The sequence below is a fragment of the Stenella coeruleoalba genome, assembly GCF_951394435.1.
Source record: "Stenella coeruleoalba genome assembly, chromosome: 5".
Taxonomy (NCBI): Eukaryota; Metazoa; Chordata; class Mammalia; order Artiodactyla; family Delphinidae; genus Stenella; species Stenella coeruleoalba.
Window position 1 is genome coordinate 101,321,364 of NC_137150.1, and position 24,338 is coordinate 101,345,701.

The 24,338-nt window shown below is 35.6% G+C and overlaps 1 long non-coding RNA gene across 1 annotated transcript in view; it reads right to left on the minus strand.

Annotated features, from left to right (window-relative positions):
• LOC307187226 overlaps positions 1-13,527 on the minus strand; it is a 64,147-nt gene extending 50,620 nt beyond the window's left edge. Inside the window, exon 1 of the long non-coding RNA XR_013828559.1 lies at positions 13,201-13,527. This is a non-coding gene — a long non-coding RNA (uncharacterized lncRNA). The remainder of the gene's footprint in view (positions 1-13,200) is intronic.
• Between the last annotated feature and the right edge of the window lie 10,811 nt (positions 13,528-24,338).

Below are 24,338 nucleotides of genomic sequence, written 5' to 3' on the forward strand. Positions count from 1 at the left end.
CAGCAGCAACAAAAACTATCAAGATATTGTGAGGTTAGCATAGCCAACTTTATCCCTCCCTTGGATATTAATAAAAACACAAATACAGTATTACTGTTTTTGTTGTCTCCAGTAAGGGTGGAAGTAGTCAAAAGGGAGAAAAAATTTACAAGAGGCACCAAAGTTAAAACATAAAACAGTTCCAAATTCATGACAACCTGATAGTGAAATCCTACCTGGATCGCAGTAGAAATGCCCATGTTATCATGTGCAAATCTGAATTCCTGCACCTACAGTAAATGGGAGATAAGGCAGGGGGAGTTGTTTACTCATGACACCCTTGACAATGTTTTTCAACTATTTTTGTGCACAAAAATTACCAGAAGAGCTTTTTAAATGTAACTTTGTGTTCCCATCCTCTGTCCGCTGTGGTATACTTGTCACTGATGTTGTCCAAGATATGCATTTTAACAAGCTCCCTAGTTGATTCTGTTGTGATACCAGATGAGAGTTAAGAAGCAATAGTAAAAAAACTATTTCAATAACTTTGAAAAAGCAAAACAAATTTCAATAATTTTGGAGGATGAAAAGTGATTGTTGGAGAGTTATTTTATTAAAACAAGCAAAATAAGAAAGAAAGAAAGAAAAAAAAAAAGCTACTGTGGCAACAGAGAGGGAATCCAAGTAGAAGCTATGCCTGAGAGGTTCTGAGCCTGGTGGCACAAGGAGATAAGGGGTTAAAATCTGATAGATCGATGGGGACTCTATTTTGACCATCTAGAACCCTAATTTACCATCTTATGGAGACAACGAACTCTACTCACCCTAATTCAGGCAGGAAACCATAGTTGTAGTGCATGGGTAATTGTACTGGAATGATATAAGAAAAGAGGAAACTAGAGAGAGTGTGAGGCTGGTGCTGAAAACAAGGGTGTAAGTAGAAATCTGGAAACTGAATTGTAAAATTACCAGCCATATTCTCTCCCTGCTCCCAGAAAACCAGCAGCAAGAATCGTATGCCCTAGATAGGAGACTGGAGGGGTTTCCGCCACTGATAATTGGGGCAGAATCCTCTTATGAAAAGCTGGCTTATTAACTTTCATTAAGGCTTACAAAAATAGTAGGAGATAAGATCAGAGTGCATACTAGAGTAAGACTAAGTAAGATTATTTTGTTGCATACTGACCCTCCAAATTCACTCACAACCCTTGTCTACCCTGCCTTAAAACCTAGGAGTCAAACCAATATATACTATATTCCTTGGTATCTGGTTTGACAAATGGGGGATGGGGAACCTTTTGGAGGTCAGAGGATGGAAGGAAAGGGAGGCAAGTATATTTCTTTTCCTGGCTCAATCTCAACAGTTTCATTTAGGATGACTGCATCTCTTTACCAAAGACTCAGCTCCTATAAAGCAGACCTTTCTAAGCAGCGACCCATTCTGGGCACCAGTAACTCTTTCAGTTTGCTCTGGCAGGCCTAGTGTTGGTAAAGTAACTACATTTTTGTGGACACTGCAATACTTTACCCAGATCCCCCTTCAACAAAGAACACGTCGCCCCAGTGCTAGTGCACTATAACTCAGGACTACTCTGAAGGGCCATCATGGTTCCTGAGCTGCTTATGGCATCAGTTGGGGTTGTCCCTGAGCCTGCTTTACAGCTAGACTTTTACTTCTACTCAGTACTGGTTTCTTTCTTTTTATTTTCACAGGTGTTCATCCTGGTCCTGAGGACATTTCTTAATAAACATCATGCATGTGAAACTCAGCCTCAGAATCTGCTTCCTAGAAAATCACACCTAGAATACCTAGAATAATGCACTAATCTATTGTTAGTTCCATAAACTCTAACCACACCTCTGGAAATAGTGAATTAACCAGATGGAATGAGCCATCTTTTGCTACCAGGGAATTGGCTGATACAGCCTTGTAAGACATTTTACTCTCTCTGAATGAGATGGAGAGCTACTAAAGAGTTTTTGGACAGAGGGGTGATAATATGAGATTTAAGTCAGATTGATTGACTGATATATGAAGAATATACTATAGGAGGGCAAGAGCAGAAGGAGTGAAGTAGGTTAGGAAACTATTACAAAAATCCAGGTATAAGATGATGGTACCTTAGGCCAGGGTTGAAGTGGTGGTAAAACTAGGTCTGATTTGGAATACATTTTGAATATAGAGCTAATTATCTAAGAGATAATGTGAGAGAAAGAGATCATTCAAGTATAATTCCACATTTTGGGGAGTCAGGCTATTAGAGTATTGGAGTTACATTTACTGAGATGGAGATGGTGACTAGAAGAGCAAATTAGACATAAATATTAGAATTTCACTTTTGGACATGCTAATTCTTAGACGCTTTTGGACATCCAACTGAAAAGTCGACTAGACAGTTTTATATACAAGTCTGTACATCAAGGGGATATCAGGGCTAGATATATAAATTTAAAAATCATAAAAATATAGATAATATCTAAAGCCATGTAAGTAAATAAGAGTGTGTATAAATAGAAAAGTGGTTCGAGGGTTAAACCCTGGAGTACCACAAAGTAGTTAGGGGGATTAGAAAGGACCAATAAAGAAGATGGAAAAACAAAAGCCAATGATGTAGGAGGCGAACCAAGAAAGAAATGCTAAAGTATTTGAAGGAGGAGGAACTGAGCAACTAACTATGCCAAATTCTGCTGATAAATGAAGTAATAAAAGACTGAGAATTACACATTTGGTGTAGCAAAATGAAGATCATTGCTGAGTGGGCAAATGCCCTTTTGGTATACTGGTAGATGTGAAAACCTGACTGGAGTGGATTAAAGAATGAATGGGAGGTCAAGGTGAAAATTAAAAATATAGCCAGCTACTGTAACAAATTTTTCCATAAAGAATCAAAGAAATGTATAAATATATTATTTAGATATATTGACAGAAAAACTATAAGAGACAGCTCATGAATTTTAAAGTATTTTCAGTTGAAAGTGTTTACAAATCAGGGCAAAATACAAGTTTTATAGGTAGCCTCTAGGTAACATTCAAATTTTTAAATGCTCATGCACTGCAGATAATAAATTAACTTTTAAAATATACCCATATATGTATCAGATAGTATTTGCTAATAATCTTACTTTTCCCAAATGAACTAAACTATAGACTCCATGAGAGCAAGATATTTTTTCTATTTTATTCATTATATTCACAGTGCCTAGAATAGTAACTTGGCACACTGTATCTGTTTTACAAATATTTGTTTGAAGAGATGATGATTATACTAACTTTTCTGTGCACAATAATGCATCTTAGAGAACTTTTTAAATCAAAACACACAGAGATAAACCTACTTCACTTTAATGTCAACTTAAAGTTCTAATGTCTAATTAATGCTATTTATAGATAATGTATGTCTCTATTTTCAAACATCTTTTCAAATTGGAATGCTACTAATTTGTATTATATTAATTGTTACCTGGAATTTTGTGAAATAGTCTTCCATTTTCAAGTAAATTGAGGAATGAGCAGTAAATATGCTTTAGCAACAAATAATTATGAACCCTAAATACCCATGTATAGAATATTTAGTCCTAGATTAATCTATGAAAACTAAATCTGACACTATGTACAATAGATCCTCATTCAATTCTACAATATATCCTCATTACATTACTGCATGACAGTCAGGAACAGCTATTAAAGGTTAGTATAAATAAGAATCGTCCATGAGTCATTCCATACATATAAAAACTAAGGGTAACATGTTGTCCTGCATATGAGAATGGAGCTCAGCAGCTAAAAGCAACTGCAATGGTTTACACCAATAAAACTATTTTAAAATGTGGAGAGAGTTGATTTCTGTTTGTTCATTTGTTAGTTTTAATTAGAAGATGCTTTCAGAATAAAATTTGGAAATATCTTTTATACAAGGGAATTTCATAAGTGCTAGCACCTGCTAATATTTTATTTCCTTTACTAAGATAAACTAATAGATAAGAGTCCAATGTTTAAATATTGTATCTTGCAAGTTATTGCCATTATTTTCTACTACATATTAGCTTTCCCTTTGCCATACCCCATGTTCTTTAACCTCACCTCAGTCTGCCCAGGCATATTATTTTCCAGGGATCTGTAAAGTAAAATGCAGCAGTCATATTAATAATAATATGCCTTATTATTATCATTTAGTGATAAGCCTGATGACCCTTAAAAAGACTCATACATAGAAAAAGCAGGACTGTAGCATGAAATTGTTACCTCTGTCCTAATTCAAGCTTTCCTCTTTCTCTACGGATCTGTATCATAGTTTATTAACTATGGCAAGAGATTGCAGGAGGTAAGGAGGGTATATGATCAATGCAGAAAATATTATGTTTCTATTCTATGCATGAACCACCTATATGTAGGATATAATTTTTTAAAAATTAGGTCCCTTTTTACTTATTTTCCATTGTCCAAGTTGTTATTCAAAATGTGAATAAAATTTTCAAACCACTTATTTGCTAGATATCTAAATAACTCTATAAGCAAGTCCTGCATATTTTTTCAGCCATGAAATTCAAAATAGTTGTGCAATAATTAGTTGCATTATGATTCATGGTTCTAATGAACCAATATACTTATAAAAATTGTTAATACTGCAGAGAGTTAGGAATAATGATTAAAAAATATCTTGAAAGTTTCTTGTTCAGGGGCAAAACCTTAGGAAAACTCCACACTGTAAAAATAGATATTAAATCAGCCTAACATTATATAAATTTTTTAAAAGCTGACTATTTGTGATTTATTATATTTATCATTACTTAGTATACTATCAGAGCAGTATCAACATAAATGGCACATTAAACTAAGTATATTTTTCTAATATTATTTGATTGCATAGTAATCAGGAAATTCATTGTTATGGCTTCCTTTTACAATAAAAACACTTTGTTCTCCACATGACCACATAACACTTAAGTTCCTTTTTCAGAAAGCACTTATACAATATCTGAAGATCATAAGTGAACTGTGGTCAAGTAATAAAGACTACATTTTAATGCATATATGAAAAAAATATTTATCAACATTATTCTGAATTTCTATTTATAAAAGGAAACAAAATTGGAATTTATCTGTTTTAAAACCTCTAAGGCTGCAAAACTCAATCTAATTTTGGTTTAGTATTATAATTTGTCATTGATTCAAATTTAATGCTATGCTTAAAATTTTTCTGTTAAAGTTGAATTTTCTATTGCTGTCTACTGATTTGTAAAATGACAAGAATTATTGAAACATGTCTCAGTTTTTGTCATAGATTATTTCAAAAATGGCTTCAATCACTTCCTCTTTTAATTACCCTCTGCAACTGGACTTTGTAGGTCTTCTCATTAAGTGGGAGTTTATAATATTCCATACCTTGCATGAGGACTAGGCTTGCGACCGCTGTGGACAATGGAATGTAACAGAACTGATGATGTACCCATTCTGAGTTTAGGCATCGTTCTATACTCTCTCTCAGAGTCCTGTTGCCACCATGTGAGTGAACTCTAGAGAACCTACTGGATGAAGACAAATGGCTCAGTAATCCCTATCACCCCTGCTGATTGCCAGCTAATCCCTAACATCTGAGGGAGACAATATTATACTACATTCCGCCAACCGGCTATAAATATCATGAATGAGGGCAGTGGAAATTAGTGGAGGCTGGTTCAGATCCAAGGAACTGCCTAACTGACTGATAGACTTGTGAGCAATAATAGGGTGTTGCTGTTTAAAAGCATTAAATTGTGGGGTGCTTTGCTATGCAGCAAAAGAAGACTGATACAGCCCTACATGAAACCCATGAAATATTTTTCTTGGTACTTCTGCAGTCTAAACAAAATAGGCCCCTGTGAATTCTACTATGTGATGAAATTATTATAGTGCTGAGAAAGCATACATAAACTGATTTGAGAAATCTAAAATCTTTCATTTATTTGGGAGCCTCCCAAATTTTGGTACCTTAATTGTGAAACTGAAGGATACATGATAATTCTATTATTGTCCAAGAGATATGGACAAAATGGTAATATATATGTTGAGCAAATCATAGGATACTGCATCCAAGAGCACTGTAGGTAGTTTGAAGGAGTTAAAGATAAACTTAAGATAAATAAAAAATAAACTTGATGTGCTAGAAAAGGAGCTCATCCTGAAAAGGGGTACATATAGTCTTATTTTTATCATTATTTTGGTTTGGTTTTGGATCATATGAAAATTAAGTAAAAATTTGGATATCTTCCTTTAACATAGAGTTTATTCTCTTCAAAGTTGATTTTCAAACTGTCAAATGTGTTCTTCAGAGTTAATAAAAAAATATGCTCTACACACACTCTCTTTAACTCAATAATACTATATATTAAAGCCAGATTAACATACTACAGAAGTCCTGCTTTTTCCTAATACCACTACCTTCGAATTACTGGTTGCCGTCACACTCAGTGGGAATCCTAGTATTAACATCTTTTTTTATCTCGATTGGTTTTTCTGTGTTTTCTGCAGAAGCTCATCTAGTTTCACATGGTTGTCTCAGGTTAGTGAAAACTAAAATGAGTATGGGGGAAATGTATGAAGTTCAACCCATTCACTTATTTTTTCAATCTGAGCACTTTTTCTTTGTTTCATAACAAGGGATCCACATCACGTATCTTGGAGACAAGTGATGTCACTATAGAAATACAAAAAATTACTTGAATGCTTTTGTGAAGAGTACAGGAATGCCCTATCTGGTTCTTGCCACGTGCACATACTTCCAACAAGGCTGGCTTGAAATTAGTAAACAGGGTTCAAGGTGAGAAACAAGAGAGAAAATTTTCTGGAATGTAGACTTTTCTGTGATCACAGAAAATTACTATTGAGAAACAAGTTTAAACTATGGACTTGAGAATATAACTAACTAACTAAATAATAAATAAATCCTTAGTAATTAAAATCTTTCTGAGCAAAATTACATGAAATGAAAGATTAAGAGGAAAGGTCCTCTGGTGAAACAGGAAAAAAATGCAATTAAAAAGAGAGGCTCAATAGTCATCAATTCATTATTTTGAAAAAGTGGATGCCAGTGTGTTTTGAATATAATTATTAATAGAATTATGTGTTCATTAGTGACTGCCAATGAGAAAGTAGATGAGTCAAGTGACACAGAGGAAAAAAATGCACAAATTGAAAAAAAATTGGACTAAATTAACAAAAACATATTTCTATTGTTAAACTATTTTATTTTCCAAATAATCTAAAGTAAAGCAAAAGATAGACTGTTTAAAATATGGCATTGTGTCTAATTCTAAAAAATATGTTGCTATTTCATTTTGAGTATTTATGTTTAACTGAGAAGAATATCTCATCAAATGCTTTTGCTAATGAGCTTCATATCTGGATTATCTATTTCAGTCTTGTGACATGAGTTTATATTAATGTATATGATATATTTTATGTATATTTCTCTTAATCTCTATGTAAGGATAGTGTATTATAAGTTTTCTACAGGTCTTGGTTCAGATCTCTCTTCTGTATATGAATATTGCAAGCATCAGTAACTCTAAGAAGAAGAAAACAAACTCTAAATAGAAGATAGTTCCCAAGTCACACAACTCTTGGGTCAAAGATAATTTCAAGATACATGTGTATTCAGTAAGAATATTTTGAAAAAGTATCCAAAAATGTTAATCCTCTTTCTTGCTTACTAAATGAATGCTATGAAATCAATGAACCTAGAAATGCTATAGGCCATTCCTCTAAAAAGACTTCTGTTTTAATAACTGATAACCCTGGAGGGCAGTCATTATTCAGAAAGGTACTCTACAGCATCTAGGGGTTTAATATGAACTATGATTAATGTGACTCTGATTAAACACTGTGTAATACAGAGATTTCAATTTGAATTTTTAAATTAGCTTATTTTCTTACCATGCCTAAAATCAAACATCAACTTTAAGCATTAAAATTGAAATAAAATGTAAGGGAAAGAGTAAATTTTCAATCAGAAATTATATTTTTTATCAATTTACTTTTATTAAATATATTTTTTTCACCTTTGCCTTGCAAAAAGGCTAGTAAGAAGAAAGAAAAAAAAGCACAGCATGACAATTCACTAGAAACTTTTTAAAGGAAATGATGGCAAATCATCATATAAAAATGTTCTTAGGAAAACTTAAACACATGATACTCCTGTGTTTCTACTGTAAGCAAAAATATAAATTAAAAATAAGAGACTTAATTCTCCCTGTTGAAAATAAGGGAATACATTTCCCTCCCCGAATTTTTCTTTGAGCACTTACTCGAGAAAACTTGTAAGTGCTTTCTCCTTTTGAAAGGAGATTAGACTTCTCCCCTTTGAAGACTAGATTGACCTTTTGTCAGCTTTATGACCCAGGAATGTCTTCCTCAAGAACCTGGGAACATCTCTTTGAAATGCAAACTTCAAGAGAATTTCTCCCAGTTTCTATGGGAGGGTAGGAGCCTAACTTCAGTGGGAGCCTTGCCCTAAATTGCAAAACTTCCTCCTGTCACAAAGACAGGAGAAGAGAGAAAACCAATTAATTAACACACATATTCACCCCACAGATGGTCACCCCAATTATCAGGTAAAATTAGGTGAATATTGTGTAAAAAATGGTTCTGTCAAGTCTTCTTACTTGAGGACTAGTTACTGTTTACCTTGAAAACATACATATAATGGGTTGTATCTGCTTGGATACATAAGGGCATGAACTTCCCTTCTGTCTTAGCAACCTCTAAGCTAATTGCCTGTTATGGGCATCATACTCTGGCTTAATGCTTCTTCAACAATAAAGGTGTTCTCTTTCTCTACTACCACTGTGGAAAGGCTTTCTGGAGTGGGAGATAAAATTTTGTCTTTAATTGTAATTCTACAGTACTATCTAACACAAAGTTCAGTTCTTCAGCAACCCTGCAGACTGCTTGATGACTGGAGGTGAGAAAGGAGGTGAAGCATGGGAGAGGGGTATATGGAGAGGTGAAAAATGAAAGCCTCGTAGAAACTATGTTTGGGATACTTCGGAGGGAAATTCTCTGTAGAGGAGACACCAGAAAAATTAAACCAGAGATGCCTAACACACGGAAAACTTTGGAAAAAATTTGAATTATAATACATATGCTAAAACATTTTATGTTCAACATAGTTACAGTATTATGTTTTAATTATACATAGTCATATTTGTGGGAGGAAAACTCTGCAAAAAGTGCATTTAACAATGGCATTTACGACCTTCAAGATGGCGGAGGAGTAAGACGTGGAGATCACCTTCCTCCCCACAAATACATCAAAAATACAACCTATTGAATGATGGCAGAAGACCTCAGACTTCCCAAAAGGCAAGAAAATCACGATGTACCTGGGTAGGGCAAAAGAAAAAAGAAAAAACAGAGACAAAACAATAGGGACAGGACCTGCACCTCTGGGAGGGAGCTGGGAAGGAGGAAAGGTTTCCAAACACTAGGAATCCCCTTCAATGGCGGAGACGGTGGGGGGAGGAGGGGGGTGGCAGGGTGGAGGAAGCTGGGGAGCCACGGAGGAGAGCGTAGCAACAGGGCTGCAGAGGGCAAAGCAGAGAGATTCCCGCAAAGAGGATCAGTGCCGACGAGCACTCACCATCCCAAGAGGCTTGTCTGCTCACCCACTGGGAGGGGTGGAGGTTGGGAGCTGAGGCTCCAGCTTCGGAGGTCAGATCCCAGGGAGAGGAGTGCGGTTGGCTGCATGAACACAGCCTGAAGGGGGCTAGTGCGCCATAGCTAGCCGGGAGGGATTCCGGGAAAAAAAGTCTGGACCTGCCTAAGAGGCAAGAGACCATTGTTTTGGGGTGTGCGAGGAGAGGGGATTCAGAACACCGCCTAAATGAGCTCCAGAGATGGGCACGAGCCGCGGCTATTTGCATGGACACCAGAAAGGGGCATGAAACACTAAGGCTGCTGCTGCAGCCACCAAGAAGCCTGTGTGCAAGCACAGGTCACTAGCCACACCTCCCCTCCCAGGAGCCTGCGCAGCCCGCCACTGCCAGGGTCCCATGATCCAGGGACAACTTCCCCAAGAGAACACACGGTGTGCTTCAGGCTGTTTCAATGTCATGCCAGCTTCTGCTGCTGCAGGCTTGCCCCACATTCTGTACCCCTCCCTACCCACGGCCTGAGTGAGCCAGAGTCCCCTAAGCAGCAGCTACTTTAACCCCGTCCTGTCTGGGCAGGGAATAGATGCCCTCAGGCAACCTACAAGCAGAGGCGGGGCCAAATCCAAAGCTGAACCCCAGGAGCTGTGCTAACAAAGAAAGGGAAATTTCTCCCAGCACCCTCAAGAGCAGCGGATTACAGCTAACAACTTGATGAACCCTGCATCTGTGGAATACCTGAATAGACAAATCATCCCAAAATTGAGGCGGTGGACTTTGGGAAGATTTGGGTAGATTTGGGGTTTGCTTTCTGCATCTAATTTGTTTCTGATTTTATGTTTATCTTAGTTTACTATTTAGAGTTTTTTATCATTGGTAGATTTGTTTATTGATTTGGTTGCTCTCTTCCTCTTTTATATATATATATATATATATATATATATATATATATATATATACTTTTCCTTTTTCTCTTTTTGTGAGTGTGTACGTGTATGCTTCTTTCTGTGATTTTGTCTGTATATCTTTGCTTTTACCATTTGTCCTAGGGTACTGTCTGTCCATTTTCTTTTTTTAAATACACTTTTTAGGACTTGTATTCATTGGTGGATTTGTTTTTTGGTTTGGTTGCTCTCTTCTTTCTTTTTTCCTTATTACTTTTTATTTTTAATGATTATTTTTTATTTTAATAACTTTTAAATTTTTTCTTCCCTTTTCCTTTTTTTCTCCATTTTCTTCTGAGCCATGTGGCTGACAGGGTTTTGGTGCTCCGGCCAGGTGTTGGGCCTGTGCCTCTGAGGTGGGAGAGCCAAGTTCAGGACGTTGGTCCACCAGAGACCTCCTGGCTCCACGTATTATCAAAAGGCAAAAATTCTCCCAGAGGTGTTCAACTCAATGCTAAGACCCAGCTCCACTCAATGACCAGCAAGCTACAGTGCTGGACACCCTATGCCAAACAACTAGGAAGACAGGAAGACAACCCCACCCATTAGCAGAGAGGCTGCCTAAAATCATAATAAGGTCACACACACCCCAAAAAACTCTACTGGATGTGGTCCTGCCCACCAGAAAGACAAGATGCAGCCTCATCCACCAGAACACAGGAACAAGTACCCTCCACCAGGAAGCCAACACAACCCACTGAAACAACCTTAGCCACTGGTGGCAGACACCAAAAACAATGGGAACTATGAATGTACAGCCTGTGTAAAAGAGACCCCAAACACAGTAACTTAGCAAAATGAGAAGACAAAGAAACATACAGCATATGAAGGAGCAAGGTAAAAACCCACCAGACCAAACAAATGAAGAGGAAATAGGCAGTCTACCTGAAAAAGAATTCAGAGTAATGATAGTAAAGATGATCCAAAATCTTGGCTATAGAATGGAGAAAATACAAGAAACATTTAACAAGGACCTAGAAGAACTAAAGAGCAAAGAAACAATAATGAACAACACAATAAATGAAATTAAAAATCCTCTAAAAGGAATCAATAGCAGAATAACTGAGGCAGAAGAACAGATAAGTGGCCTGGAAGATAAAATAGTGGAAATAACTACTGCAGAGCAGAAAAAAGAATGGAAAGAACTGAAAACAGTCTTAGAGACCACTGGGACAACATTAGATGCACCAACATTCCAATTATAGGGGTCCCAGAAGAAGAGAAAAAGAAAGGGACTGAGAAAATATCTGAAGAGATTATAGTTGAAAACTTCCTTAATATGGGAAAGGAAATAGTTAATCAAGTCCAGAAAGCACAGAGAGTCCCATATAGGATAAATCCAACGAGAAACATGCCAAGACACATATTATTCAAACTACCAAAAATTAAATACAAAGAAAAAATATAAAAAGCAGCAAGGGAAAAACAACAAATAACATACAAGGGAATCCCCATAAGATTAACAGCTGAACTTTCAGCAGAAACTCTGCAAGCCAGAACGGAATGGCAGGACATATTTAAAGTGATGAAAGGGAAAAAACTAAAACCAAGATTACTCTACCCAGCAAGGATCTCATTCAGATTCGATGGAGAAATGAAAACCTTTACAGACAAAAAAAGCTAAGAGAATTCAGCACCACCAAACCAGCTTTACAACAAATGCTAAAGGAACTTCTCTAGGTGGGAAACACAAGAGAAGGAAAAGACCTACAATAACAAAGCCAAAACAACTAAGAAAATGGTAACAGGAACATACATATTGATAATTACCTTAAATGTAAATGGATTAAATGCTCCCACTGAAAGATATAGACTGGCTGAATGAATACAAAAACAAAACCCATATATATGCTGTCTAGAAGACATCCACTTCAGACCTACGGACACATAAAGATTGAAAGTGAGGGGATGGAAAAAGATATTCCATGCAAATGGAAATCAAAAGAAAGCTGGCATAGCAATTCTCATGTCAGAGAGAGTAGACTTTAAAACAAAGACTATTACAAAAGACAAAGAAGGAGACTACATAATGATCAAGGGATCAATCCAAGAAGAAGATATAACAATTGTAAATATTTATGCACCCAAGATAGGAGCACCTCAATACATAAGGCAAATGCTAACAGCCATAAAAAGGGAAATCGACAGTAACACAATCATAGTAGGGGACTTTAACACCCCAATTTCACCAATGGACAGATCATCCAACATGAAAATAAATAAGGAAACAAAAGCTTTAAATGATACATTAAACAAGATGGACTGAATTGATAGGTATAGAACATTCTATCCAAAAACAACAGAATATGCTTTCTTCTCAAGTGCTAATGGGACATTCTCCGGGATAGATCATATCTTGGGTCACAAATCAAGCCTTGGTAAATTTAAGAAAATTGAAATCATATCAAGTATCTCTTCCGACCACAATGCTATGAGACTAGATATCAATTACAGGAAAAAAATCTGTAAAAAATACAAACACTTGGAGGCTAAACAATATACTACTTAATAACCAAGAGATCTTTGAAAATATCAAAGAGGAAATCAAAAATTAACTAGAAACAAATGACAATGAAAACATGATGACCCAACACTATGGGATACAGCAAAAGCAGTTCTAAGAGGGACGTTTATAGCAATACAATCCTACCTTGAGGGCTTCCCTGGTGGCGCAGTGGTTGAGAGTCCGCTTGCTGATGCAGGGCATGTGGGTTCGTGCACCAGTCCGGGAAGATCCCACATGCCATGGAGTGGCTGGGCCCGTGAGCCATGGCCGCTGGGCCTGCGCATCCAGAGCCTGTGCTCTGCAACAGGAGAGGCCACAACAGTGAGAGGCCCGCATACCACAAAAAAAAAAAAAAAAAAAAAAAAAGAAGCAAGAAACATCAAATAAACAACCTAAACTTATACCTAAAGCAATTAGAGAAAGAAGAACAAAAAAACCCCAAAGTTAGCAGAAGGAAAGAAATCATAAAGATCTGATGAGAAATAAATAAAAAAGGAATGAAGGAAACAGTAATAAAGATCAATAAAACTAAAAGCTGGTTCTTGGAGAAGATAAACAAAATTGATAAACCATTAGCCAGACTCATCAAGAAAGAAAAAGGGAGAAGACTCAAATCAATAGAATTAGAAAAGAAAAAGAAGTAACAACCGACACTGCAGAAATACAAAGGATCATGAGAAATTACTACAAGTAATTATATGCCAATAAAAAGGACAACCTGGAAGAAATGGACACATTCTTAGAAATGCACAACCTTCTGAGACTGAACCAGGAAGAAATAGAAAATATGAACAGACCAATTACAAGTAATGAAACTGAAACTGTGATTAAAATCTTCCAACAAACAAAAGCCTAGGACCAGATGGCTTTACAGGAGAATTCTATCAAACATTTAGAGAAGACCTAACACCTATCTTTCTCAAACTCTGCCAAAATATAGCAGAGGGAGGAACACTCCCAAACCCATTCTACAAGGCCACCATCACCCTGATACCAAAACCAGACAAAGATGTCACAAAGAAAGAAAGCTACAGGCCAATAACACTGATGAATACAGACGCAAAAATCCTCAATAAAATACTCGCAAACAGAATCCAACAGCACATTAAAAGGATCATACACCATGATCAAGTGAGATTTATCCCAGGGCTGCAAGGATTCTTCAATATAGGCAAATCAATCATTGTGATACACCGTATTAACAAATTGAAGAATAAAAGCCATACGATCATCTCAATAGATGCAGAAAAAGCTTTTGACAAAATTCAACACCAATTTATGATAAAAACCCTACAGACAGTAGGCATAGAGGAACTTACCTCAACATAATAAAGGCCATATATGACAAACCCACAGCCAACATCATTCCAAATGGTGAAAAACTGAAAACATTTTCACTAAGATCAGGAACAAGACAAGGTTGCCCACTATCCCCACTATTATTCAACATAGTTTTGGAAGTTTTAGCCATAGCAATCAGAGAAGAAAAAGAAATAAAAGGAATCCAAAACAGAATAGAAGAAGTAAAATTGTCACTGTTTGCAAATGACATGATACTATACATAGAGCATCCTAAGGATGCCACCAGAGAACTAGACCTAATCAATGAATTTGGTAAAGTTGCGGGATACAAAATTAATGCCCAGACATATCTTGCTTTCGTATACACTAATGATGAAAAATCTGAAAGAGAAATTAAGGAAACAGTCCCATTTACCATTGCAAGAAAAAGAATAAAATACCTAGGAATAAAGCTACCTAAGGAGAAAAAAGACCTGTATGCAGAAAACTATAAGACACTGAGGAAAGAAATTAAAGATGATACAAACAGATGGAGAGATATACCATGTTCTTGGACTGGAAGAATCAACCTTATGAAAATGACTATACTACCCAAAGCAACCTCCACATTCAACGCAATCCCTATCAAACTACCAATGGCATTTGTCACAGAACTAGAACAAAAAATTTCCCAATTTGTATAGAAACACCAAATACCCTGAATAGCCAAAGCAATCTTGAGAAAAAGAAAATGGAGCTGGAGGAAACAGGCTCCCTGACTTCAGACTATAATACAAAGCTACAGTAATCAAGACAGTATGGTACTGTCACAAAAACAGAAATATAGATCAATGGAATAGGATAGAAAGCCCAGAGATAAACTCACACACATATGGTCACCTTATTTTTGATAAAGGAGGCAAGAATATACAATGGAGAAAAGACAGCCTCTTCAGTAAGTGGTGCTGGGAAAACTGGACTGCTACATGTAAAAGAATGAAATTAGAACACTCCCTAACACCATACACAAAAATAAATTCAAAATGGATTAAGGACCTAAATTTAAGGCCAGATACTATAAAACTCTTAGAGGAAAACATAGGCAGTACACTCTATGACATAAATCAAAGCAAAATCCTTTCTGACCCACCTCCTAGAGTAATGGAAATTAAAAAAAAATAAACAAATGGGATCTAATGAAACTTAAAAGCTTTTGCACAGCAAAGGAAACCATAAATAAGATGAAAAGACAGCATTCAGAATGGGAGAAAATACTTGCAAGTGAAGTAACTGAGAAAGGATTAATCTCCAAAATATACAAGCAGCTCATGCAGCTCAATAACAAAAAAACAAACAACCCAATGAAAAAATGGGCACAAGACCTAAATAGACATTTCTCCAAAGAAGACACACAGAGGGCCAACAAACACATGAAAAAATGCTCAACATCACTAATTACTAGAGAAATGCAAATCAAAACTACAATGAGGTATCACCTCACACCAGTCAGAATGGCCATCATCACAAAATTTACAAACAATAAATGCTGGAGAGGGTGTGTAGAAAAGGGAACCCTCTTGCACTGTTGCTCAGAATGTAAATTGATACCACCACTATGGAGAACAGTACGGAGGTTCCTTAAAAAAGTAAAAATAGAACTAGCATATGACCCAACAATTCCAGTACTGTGCATATTCCCTGATAAAACCATAATTCAAAAATATCCATGTATTATAATATTCATTGTAGCTCTATTTACAATAGCAAGGATATGGAAACAACCTAAATGTCCATCAACAGATGAATGGATAAAGAAGATGTGGCATATATATACAATGGAATATTACTCAGCCATAAAAACGAATGAAATTGAGTTATTTGTAGTGAGGTGGATGGACCTTGAGTTTGTCATACAGAGTGAAGTAAGTCAGAAAGAGAAAAAGAAATACTGTATACTAACACATATATATGGAATCTAAAAAAAAAAAAAAAAAAAAAGCTTCTCAAGAACCTCGGGGCAGGACAGGAATAAAGACACAGACATAGCGAATGCACTTGAGGACATGGAGAGGGGGAAGGGTAAGCTGGGACGATGTGAGAGAGTGACATGTACTTATATATACTACCAAATGAAAAATGGATGGCGAGTGGGAAGCAACTCCATAGCATAGGGAGGTCAGCTTGGTGTTTTGTGACCACATAGAGGGGTGGGATTGGGAGGGTGGGAAGGAGACACAAGAGGGAGGAGATATGGGGATATATGTACACATATAGGTGAGTCACTTTGTTATAAAGCAGAAACTAACACACCATTGTAAAGCAATCATAATCCAATAAAGATATTAAAAACAAACAAAAATAATGGCATTTACTAAAATATCAGAATTTTGCAAGTAATAAAAAATCTCCTGTTTTCATTTTCCTTTCCTCTCCTAATTCATTTCAATTCCCACCTCTTCAAAATAAATCTCAAATTAAGAATGTGATAAGCATAATATAGGATTTATAAGATAAAATAAGGTTTCATCCTATTTTTATTTATTTTTAAAATAAATTTTTACATTTATTTTTGGTTGCGTTGGGTCTTTATTGCTGTGCACGGGCTTTCTCTAGTTGTGGTGAGCAGGCTCTACTCTTCATTGCAGGGCACGGGCTTCTCATTTTGGTGGCTTCACTTGTTGTGGAGCACAGGCTGCAGGTGCACGGGTCTCAGTAGTTGTGGCACATGGGCTTAGTTGCTTTGTGGCATGTGGGATCTTCCCAGACCAGGGCTCGAACCCGTGTCACCTGTATTGGCAGGCAGATTCTTAACTACTGTGCCACCAGGGAATCCCTCAACCTATTTGTAAACTCATTTAAAAATCACAGATTATGATAGATTATTTAAAATTATCATAGATCATTGTATATTATTCAAAACCCTATACATGTGTCAGTGTATTTGTCTGAGTGCTAATTATAGACAAATGATTGCACAGTATAACAGGTAATATTAAGTATAAGTAGGTTCAGGCTAGGAAAATAAATCTTAGTAATTAAAAATTGGGCTTCTCTTCATATACTGATACTTCTACAATGGGATGGCCAAGACACCTGCATTTTCTTCTCAAATTCACCATGCTTTTCCCACCAATAAACTTTTGAGATAGTCGAAATTATTGCCATGAAGAAGCTAGTCTCATCCATAGGTCACATGGAAGTGCATGATTTTCTTATAATTCTTAGAATTTCCATATTTCTATTTTAAATGGTTCTGTAATATTATTTTAATTGATGCCTCACTCTGTTCTCTGCAGCACACAGAAAAAGATACCTTCAGGCTATAGGGTCTTTACATTCCATGGCTCTTTGAGAATACCAAGGGTTCACTATGCAAACTACTTTCTAGGATGAAACAATCATTTTAAGGAATTAAAAATCTCTCCATTTTTGTAAGTAGATTTCAGATAAACTGGGTTAGCAGGATATTTGTTCTTGAATTCTGCTTTGGACTACCTCAAATGGAGGAGACATAAGGATTATTTTCTCACTTTGGTCAGAAAGATAATAGGTCATATTTAAACGAATCAATAAAAATTCATTTTTCACTGAAAACACTTCAACATTCATAATGGTCATTAGAGTCCAAAACAAACCAGCTACAAATAACAGAGAAGGAATTGAAGCACTATGGGGACAAAATGTAGAAGGAAGAATTTAGTTGAATTCTGTATTTTTGTTTTATTATTCCAATAAAATTTGTTACTACTCCTTCAGCTTTGGACCATCAATCAAGTGCACAATTTAAATAGAATGTCCCAGTCATTGCATTTGTCCTCACTTCAAGGTCACATTTGAGTTTTTCTAAAGATTTATTTTAACTTAGACTTCACCGTAGAACTGCTTAAGTGATTTCTTTTGTGAGTACAAATATTCAGATAAAATAGTCACAATATCAAATTTCAAGCCATAAACTCTTGAACATTAATAGGAAATATTTTGAATGTTCTGTGTCCATTAAATTACATGGTCTAGGTAGTTTTAAAAGAGGAACTTATTCTGAGTAATTTATTATATAATACAAATTATAATAACAGGGATGTCACCAAATATTTTTGGCAAAATAAATTAACATTTAAGCATGCTGGAACTATAAAATATTAAACATCTATATTTACATAATTTTTGTGTAATGTAATAGTATTAATTCCTTTAACATCAGATATTAACACCAAAGTCGTCTTAAAAGCTTGGACTCATCTTTCTCTACAAACCCTAATCTCCTTATTTTTCAGATACATACTTTATGTAGCACTTCCAATCATGGAAGATAAATCAGAAATGGGGGAGGGTTTTGTCTAAGTCCACAACTGCAAGACCGGTCTCTCGGGTTGAAAAATGCTAATATCTAAATCTCAAACCAATGAAATATATGTATACACACATACATATGCATATATAATATATATATTAAAAAAAGACAAAGTGAATCAAATGATTTTATAGTGAGGGTACATAAAATCATGTGATTCACTTCTGACTTCTTTTAAACTGTTTATAGGAAATTGTTATAGCTGAAACCATTAAAAACATGCCCATTTATGTTATGCATTCATTTCTAGAATCTCAATTTCATAGAGCAGCTTGTTTTCTTGGTTTCTCATATTTCAAAGACTCTATTATATGAGAGCAAGAATATTGATTGTATTATTGAATTGAGATATAGAGGATTGGATTTTGAGCTTTCAGTGAGAATTTTTAGAAGATTGAAATGGAGTTGAAGAATTAAATCTTGCATTCATCCAAATAAAATCAAAATGATGAAATTATTTAATTTTATGAAGGAAATGGTGTTAAAAGGCATAGGATATTGATATATTAAAAATTAAAATTTAGTTTGTATGGTCCAGGAAAGGCTGTTGATCAGCTGCAGAAAACTATATCTTAAACTATTTGTTAGAGAAACATATTACAACAAATATTCTCTAAAAACGATTTTCATTTGATCAACTAAAGAACCCATATGCCAGTGGTAGGATTTTATGGAAACTTTAATTTTGGAATTGACTACACATTTGGTAATGAAACCATATACAAGCCCCTGTGTCCCTGTCCTTTGAAGTAAAGCCTTTTGCTTTAGTCTCCCAGGCCTCCCTTAGGTCTCTGAAGGCTGACTCAAGAGTTAGTGATTAGGAAATGTGAAGATATAGAAACAAAAAATAGCTGTTGGACTGGGAAACTGGTAACAATTTAGACTATAAATTCACCATATAGTAGAATCACCAAACTCATAGTTCCTTGAAAGATACATATAAAGGCCTGACACACGTTCCTCAGTTGTTTTTACAGGAAGCAGACTCCCACCAGATGAAAACTGCTGATGGCAAGAACATAGAGTTTAGAATGGCTGAAACCAGAGGTTAATGATGCTTGAAACTTCACCTTGATGCCAACCAATCTGAGAATTGTGCACAAGCTGATCATGCACCTTGCAGCCACCCTCTCTCACACCCCTTCCCTGAAAGCCATTGGGGAGTTTGGGTCTTTTGAGCATGAGCTGCCCATTCTCCATGCTTGGTGCCCTGCAATAGATGTTGTACTTTCCTTCATCACGATCCAGTGTCAGTAGATTGGCTTTACTGCACACAGGCAAGTGGACACAATTTTTGTTTGGTAACAGTAATAACATTATATATATATATATATATATATATATATATATATATATATATATATATATCTTCAATATATTTTAAGATTTAATTCCTTTCTTAGTAAGAGCATTATATAAATGTCTCCCAAATAAATGCCTTGAGTAATCAATATTATATTAATTCTCTCCAATTGAAACACATAAGAAAAGGGGTGAAGAGCAGTAACCAACAAGGTAAAACCATGAGTGATACTATATTCGAGCTAGAATGAGATGTGGCTCTGAAGCAAGAGGTTCATTTTTTCCCCTGTAGATCATTACCTGGTTTTGAAAACTATTATGGAAAGGGAATCCCCTCCCTTCAAAATAAATGAATAACCCTTCCAGTTACTATAAAATAATAAGTTTCAATTTACTCTGTCATTTCTTTATTGTGTTAACATAAAAAACATTATTTTATATGCTGGAATCCTATTTTCTTGCCTGTAAAGTAAATATTATTGGACTAAATATTAGAGTTTCATAATAATAATAATGGATAGTAATGTTGTTTTAAGAAAGAGAGGAAGGGAGGGAGAGGAAGGAAGGAAGAAAGGGAGGAAGGAAAAAAGGAAGGGTCACTTTACCTTAAGGTGCAAAAAATGAATACCCAGAAATAAACATATTTTTAGTAATTAACTTCTTAAAATACTACCAGAACATTCAGTTAATTCTAAAATGCAATTTTACAGTGTTTGTCCACACACACACACACACACACACACACACACACACACACATATATATATTAAACCAGATTAAAAATTTCAATTTGTTTAAAATCTAGGTTTAGTTGATATTAAAAAAATCCTTATCTCCTTAGAGCAATAAATTCTTCTGGCAAATAGATAAAATGAGAAGAATTTTTAAAACAAATTGCTTTCCAGGCTTCATTTAATATCTGAAAGCTCTCTACTTGATTCAATTTTTTCATAAATAGATGTCTCAGTGTAGAATAAGTGTAACAGAAAATGTCAGTGTAGACCTTGATATATTTTGTATAAATGGAGTTCTATTACCTGCCTCTTCTAACACAAAGTATCAGTAGTTAACTTTAAAACACCTTGCCTTTTTATTTTATTTAATTGCACCATATCTTTAGCCTTTATGTTTTACTTTTGCTATCCTGTGTCTGTAGGAAAAGTCTTAAATGATCGAAAAATCACGTTTCCTCTTTGGCCCTTTTTTTTCTTATATTTTATTTACTGATTCATAGCTTTCCTTTTCCTGTGATCTATTTGTATTCAAAATGGAACTGAATGTCTCTCATATTGCTAGGAACAGGGATTTTCCATCACATTACCTCTGTATTTAGAGAATTCTACTAGGTCCCAAAAAAGCAGAGAATTGATTTTTAAGATCTTGATATTAACTCTCTGGGTTCACGCAACGTCAATTCATCAGTTATTTTTTACTTTATTTTTTCCATTTTTTCTCCTTTGCCAAAATTACATGACCTACCCCCAGAAAATCTTTTGTCTACATTATACTATATTTCCTGTAGCATTATAAGACCTTTGACCACAATCATTTGTAGTATTAGTTCTTCTTCATTAATCGTATATTTAAAATAATACCAAACAATCTATATTCTCTTTACCCCCTTTAGACATATCCTATCCCCTTTGGAAGCAATAAGGGTCAAGAAAAACAATCAGTGAAGCAGCATGCCATTATTGCCAGGCGCCTATACAAGCTAGTTTGCAGGGGTCACTATAGGTCATCAGCAAAATAGGCTCAATTTTATCCCAGGTCTGTGATTCTTCTTATGAAGAACAGAACAGGTGAGGTGACATGGATTGATAAACCATGTAGTTTATTTGCAATAGTAGACTAGTTTTGTAGGAGATGCCACAAGCGTGCAGGAATTAAAACTCAGCATTTTAAGTTTTATTTTTAATTCCAAGAAAACCACTTACCACTACAAAAGCAATTTCATTCCCTGTTATTCCACCCTTCATTTCAACCACCTTCAAGTTCTTTCCCAGGACCTCTTTGGAGATGAAGGTAGCTATGAATCCTATTTAATATTTACTTCTTTTTTATGAGGTTTTCTAGTTATTATTTAATTATGGCATGAAATTTGTAATTAGTAATCAGGAATAGAAGATAAGTGGTTTTGCCTTTACTTCTTTGTTCTAACCCCCAAAGTGTTTCTAGTTTATCCTGGTTTTATGAGGACAAAACAGTAAATATTACCCAGCCTTCCTCCCTTTCTTGATGACCAGAGTAATTTTAGCATGGCACATAGAAGTATTTTTTTTCTAAGTATACGTCCCTAGTTTTCTCTCCAGAAACAATTATGGTATTATTCTATATTTGCTACCTATCACTGGAGACAACACAAATAATTGAATTGTCAAATCAGACTAATACAAACCAAACATCTTGTTTTGTGTCAAGCTTTATTAATAACTTGTGGTATAGAGGCAATCAATAGGCTCAAATGATGTAGACAGAAATCTAGGACATCAAGAGCAGCTCCCCAGGTCATACAGAAATGTACTCTATATACCAGGATAATAGATGAGGTCTCCAGCTGAGGTTATAGCAGGAGGAGTGTATGAGTTTTCAAACACCTCTAGTTTGTACCCCAGAGAGTTACACAGTTTCTATTAGCTTCTCCAGGGAGCCTTGGCCCATGAATCCACAGATACTGGGTTCTCTTTACTATAGGCAATCCTCAACCGGAGACATTCTGCTAATGGCATTTCAGATAACGTCTCTTCCTCCTAGCAAATACCACTTGTCTTTTAACCTAGACATCAGGTGACAGTGATTAGATCTAGCTATGTATCTTTTTTCTTCCTTCCCAAGGCCCCCCAGTGAATGCACATCAGGCCAGCTGCTGTCTACAGCTCTTTTGCTAGAACTATAATTTTGATTTGAATACCATAGATTTGCCAGAACAAATTTGTGTGACCCTATGATATATAAAGAAAACATCCAGCTCAGGTCTGTCATTTTTCCCAGCTCGCAGTGATCTCGCCTCTGTCTCTCTCTGGGTGTGTTTCCTGCCACGTTCCTCCTCATTCTACAACCTCCATACCAAATGACCTTGCCTCTGCCCCTTGCAGTTCCTCCTCAGCAACCAAGTTACATGTCTCTGACAGGAACACCTTCAATCAGTTTTCTCTGACCCACTGATTCCAATTTTTCTGTGAAGATTCAACACAGGCATCACCTACTTCAGAAATTCTTCTATCTGACCCCAATATGAGAAATGATGACATTTCCCAGGCTCACGCCACTCCATGCCTATCTTTATTGATATTAATAGTTACCACACTCTACTAACATTTTCTCATGATGTGGTTTCTCGTCTTGGTATTGTTGCATTCCTAAGAGCTAATCCATATTGTCACAATGAACACTTCCATTTCATAAATAAACAATTGGAAGTTCTAAGTTACTAAATAAACACATGCTTAATAAAAAAAAACAAAAACAAACCTGCTCTCTAAAACTATCACAATTTTTTCGTGGGAAAAAAAAAAAAATCCGGCAAGATACCGGCCATGCACCAGCAAATAAGATAGCTAGAACCTTGTTTTCACATGAAGGCATAGTGTAATGTTTCTCAGGAAGTTCTCTACCAGCCATCTATGTCAGGATCCTTTGGGTGGGCGGGAAACTAATTTAAATGAAGACTTCTAGGGCAACCCAAGGCCAAAAAATTAGAATCTCTGAGGATAGATCCTAAGAATCTGTATTTTTCTAAGAATTTCCGAGACTGATTATTATACAGACAAGAAGTTTGAGAATCTCTGATTTACTAGAGATTAGATTCCAAATATACTTCAGTGAGCTGGAAACAAACTTTAGGTTAAATTTCACAGTATCAGAGCAACTAGGTCATAACAGATATGACTTATCATTTCAGCAATTCCATCAGTCACAGTAAAAGTAATCTGTGCTATAAAATGAAACACAAGGCACGCACACACACACATATACACATATTTTCCTGCAAGCATCACAAGTGTTCAAAATTAAACATATTTCTCAGTACTTGGTAAACCCTGACTATTACAAAATAAGAAGGTCACTTGAAGTTTTTTCTTTATTTGTTTTATATTTATTGACAGTGTCAGTCATTATAATATTACAATATATACAAACTTACATTGCTTTTAATTATTTTGCATATAATACATGTGCCTTTTCTTCTCATGATTGGCCATTCCTTGAAATCAAGGATTAAATATCTTTTGCAATTTCCATTGCCCATAGCAAATGAATGAATCAGAGAACATCACAGCCAGTACCAAAGTAATTCAAGGGTAAAGTTATTTCTACTATTAAATAGCAAATTATAATATACAGATGA